Source organism: Rattus norvegicus, chromosome X (genome assembly GCF_036323735.1).
Source record: "Rattus norvegicus strain BN/NHsdMcwi chromosome X, GRCr8, whole genome shotgun sequence".
Taxonomy (NCBI): domain Eukaryota; kingdom Metazoa; phylum Chordata; class Mammalia; order Rodentia; family Muridae; genus Rattus; species Rattus norvegicus.
This window is the reverse complement of record NC_086039.1, coordinates 19,345,130-19,349,443: the sequence shown is the minus strand read 5'-3', so window position 1 is coordinate 19,349,443 and position 4,314 is coordinate 19,345,130. Positions and strand designations below refer to the sequence as shown.

The 4,314-nt window shown below is 46.7% G+C and overlaps 1 pseudogene; it reads left to right on the top strand.

The window, feature by feature from the left end:
• Positions 1 to 865: 865 nt before the first annotated feature.
• Ilf3-ps1 (interleukin enhancer binding factor 3, pseudogene 1) lies at positions 866 to 3,009 on the top strand (annotated as a pseudogene).
• The last annotated feature ends 1,305 nt before the right edge of the window (positions 3,010 to 4,314 follow it).

Here is a 4,314-nt window from a genome sequence, read left to right as displayed (position 1 = left end):
GTCATTTTCCTAATTTCTTTCTCAGCCTGTTTATTTTTTGAGTAGAGGAAGGCTTAGTTACTTTTCTTATGTCTGTGGCTAAATATCTGACATGGGACTAGAGGCTACTTAAGGAAAGGAATGTTTATTTTGGCTCACAGATTTGAAATTACAAATCACGGTGGTGGGGAAGGTGAGGCAGCTAGAGTGGTTCTCAGATGAGTCAACCAGCTTATGCAGTGGTTGGTCTCGTTGCTTCCAAAGTCATGATGCAGTGGGAGATGAACACTGCTCCTCAGCTTGCATTTCTGTTGTTTATTATTTATTCAGTTTAAGATCCCAGCCCATAGCAGGTTGCCACCCTCATTTACAATGAGTCTCCTCTCCCTGGTTAAATATCTCTGGAAAGGTCCTGGAAGACTCATCCTGAAGTTTGTCGGCTAGCTGACAATTTAGACCAACCAGCACAATATTGAAGCAAATAACTTTTGGGTCGAAGTCCAACACTTTGCTCTTAAGCAAATGAAATGTCTTTACCTACATTGAATTTTCCCTAGTGTTGAAAACATGCCATTTACATTTTATTAATTGATGCATGCCCACCTACCCACCCCCGGCCCCCAGTTCCTCCTCTCACCATTGCAGTTATGACTGAAGCAGTCCCTGCGAAAACTGCATGGCTTTTTTTTTTTCATTTGAAGGGGGTTGTGAAGACTCCAGAAGGCTTGTGGCAGGAGGGCGGCGGAGCCTGAGGAGGAAGGACTGGGTAGTTGAAGTATTAGTAACACCAAAGAGCTGTCACAATTTGAAAAGATAAGCCAAGGCTGATTTTCAGACACTACAAGAAAAAAGGAGTGGAAAATGAGTCTCATGAGAATTATTTTGTGAATGATGATCGCCATGTGATGGCAAAGCATTTTTCAGTGTACCCAACACAAGAGGAGCTGGAGGCTGTACAGAACATGGTGGCCCACACTGAGCGGGCCCTCAAGGCTGTCTCTGATTGGATGGATGAGCAGGAGAAAGACAACATCGAGCTCTCTGAAGCAGAGCATATGGCCACGCCCCCAGATCATAAGAGCAAAGAAGGGGCTGGGGAACAGAAGGTGGAACACATGGCTGGGGGTGTGATGCCGGTCACCTTGGTAGCCAAGGGTCTTCTGCTCAACAGAGATTTGGACCTAGAGATGGTTCTGCTCTGTAAGGAGAAGCCCACAACTGCCCTTCTGGACAAGATGGCAGACAAACTGGCCATCCAGCTCACTACTGTAACAGAAGACAAATATGAAATACTCCACTCTGTGGATGATGCTGCGATTATGATAAAAAAAAAAGCCAAAGCGTCCCCCTTGTCCTTGACCATCCATCTGACCTCCCCTGTTGTCAGAGAAGAAATGGAGAAAGTATTAGCTGGAGAAACACCATCAGTCAACAATCCCCCAGACTTCTGGACAGGCAGAAATGCCTTGCTGCCTTGGCGTCCCTCCTACACACCAAGTAGTTCCACTCCAGGTCAGAGCCAATGGGCTAAAGTCATGTGACATTGTCACCTGTGTCCTAAGGGACTTGTGTACCCGAGTGCCCACCTGAGGTCTCCCCAGATGGTGGCCTCTGGAGCTGCTGTGTGAGAAGTCCATCGGCACTGCCAATAGGCCAGTGGGTGCTGGTGAATCCCTGCAGAGAGTGCTGGAGTGCTTGGTTTCTGGCATCGTAATACCAGATGGTTCTGGCATTTATGACCCTTGTGAAAAAGAAGCCACTGATGCTAATGGGAATCTAGACAGACAGCAACGGGAAGATAGCACACAGAGTACACAGCATGCTCTGCTGCTTGCTGCCTTTGGTCAACTCCATAAACTACTGGGAATGGACCCCCTGCCTTCCGAAATGCCCAACAAACCAAAGAATGAGAACCCAGTGGACTACACTGTTCAAATCCTACCACCACCACCACCCCCCAGCACCACCTATGCCATCACACCCATGAAACGCCCTATGGAAGAGGATGAGGAGGAGAACTCTCCCAGCAAAAAGAAAAAGAAGATCCAGAAGGAAGAGGAGAAGGCTGAGCCTCCGCACACTGTGAAGGCCCTGATGAGTTTAAAGCAACTGAAGCCAAGATTGCAGTACAAACTGATCTCCCAGACGGGTCCTGTTCACGCTCCCATCTTCACCATGTCTATGCAGGTAGACGGCAGTACCTTCGAGGCCTCAGGACCATCTAAAAAGACCACCAAGCTACATGTGGCCCCGAAGGTATTACAGGACATGGGCTTGCCAACAGGCCCTGAAGGCAGACCCCAGCAAAGGGGAGGACTCTGTTGAGGAGTCAGATGGGAAGCTAGCAGTAATGGCTCCACCCCCTGTGGTGGAAGTAGTCTCCAACCAAAGGTCTGTCTTCCCTTCAGATGGCACTACTGAGCAGGGGTCAATTTGGACTAAGCATGGCAAGAACTGTATTATGGAACGTAATGAGAAGAGACATGGCCTCAAATATGAGCTCATGTCTAAGATGGGGCAACCATGAGAAACAGTTTGTTATAGAGGTTGTGGTGGACAGACAGAAGTTTCAAGGTGCTGGTTCAAACAAAAAGGTGGCAAAGGCTTATACTGCACTTGCCGCATTAGAAAAGCTTTTTCCTGATGCCCCTCTTGCTATTGAAGCCAACAAAAAGAAAAGAACCCCTGTATCTGTCTGAGGTGGACCCAAATTTGCTGCAAAGCCACACAAACCTGGCTTTGGCATAGGAGGTCCCTTGCATAATAAAGTGAACTCAACTCCCAACATCCGAGGTTGGGGCTGAGGAGGTAACATCTAAGAGTGAGGAGGGAGGTAGGGAGGATTTGGTGGCATCAACCATGGAGGAGGCTACACGCACTGGATATGGAAGCTATGGGTACAGCAGTAATTCGGCCACAGCAGGCTACAGTGCCTTTTTTACAGACTGCTGCGGCCATCATGATTTGCTTCCTAGAGCATCTAAAGTTATTGACACAAAATTAACTTTTTATTCTAATTTCCTCCAATGACAAAACTCAAAGTGTCCATGCTGTATCCCTGTGCTTACTGGGACTCTCAAACGCAGCCTTCCACCGCAGCCTGTTTGATACTGTTAACCTACAGACTTAAGAAAATGGCAATTTCTATCATGAATTTGCCTTTGACCTTGATCATTTCAAAGTTCACACTAAGTGAAAAACCCTTTTCTTAGAGATCTGTGTGTGTGTGTGTGTGTGTGTGTGTGTGTGTGTGTACACCATAGCATTCATGTGGAAGTCAGAGGACAACTTGCAGAAGTTAGTTCTCTCCTTCTATCACATCTCTGAGGACTGAACTTAGGTCATCTGATTTGGAAAATAAGTGCCTATACCAACGGAGCCATCTCACTATCTCAAACTTTGCTTTGCTTTCCTTCTCTCTCTTCCTTCCTTCCTTTTCTTTTCTTTCTTTCCTTACTTCCTTTCTTCCCTCCTTCCTTTGGGACTCTGTCTGTCCTGAAACTCTCTATGTAGACCAGGCAGGCCTAGAACTCTGAGACTCGGAGATCCACCTGACTTAAAGGGATGCACCTGCCTTCCGTCCATTTCTTTCTCTTATTTTTTTTTTTCGGAGCTGGGGACCCATTTCTTTCTCTTATTAAAAGCAAGATAGGCTTACTTTTATTTTATTTTTGCATATTATTGTTATTTTATGTGTATGGTGTTTTGCCTGCATACATCTGTGCACCACATGCATTTCACCCTATGGAAGTCAGAAGAGGGGATTGGATACTCTGGAACTGGAATGACTGATAGTGGTCACCATGTGGGTGCTGGGAATTGAACTCAGATCCCATGGAAGATCAGTTAGTGCTTGTAACTGTTCAACCAGCTCTCTACCCTCCTCCCCACTCATTTCTTGAAGGCACATGTAGTCAGTGCTTGCTCCATACCAGAAAGTTGTTTTCAATGATTTCTTTTTTTTTAAATCTTTATTAACTTGAGTATTTCTTATTTAGATTGTTATTTCCTTTCCCGGTTCTGGCCAACATTCCCCTAGCCCCTCCCCCTCCCCTTCCCCTTCTATATGGGTGTTCCCCTCCCCATCCTCCCCCCATTACCGCCCTCCCCCCAACATCACGTCCACTGGGTGTTCAGTCTTGGCAGGATCAAGGGCTTCCCCTTCCCATTTTTTTTTTTTTTTTTTGAGCTGAGGACCGAACCCAGGCCTTGCACTTGCTAGGCAAGCGCTCTACCACTGAGCTAAATCCCCAACCCCTGGGCTTCCCCTTCCACTGGTGCTCTTACTAGGATATTCATTGCTACCTATGAGGTCAGAGTCCAGAGTCAGTCCAT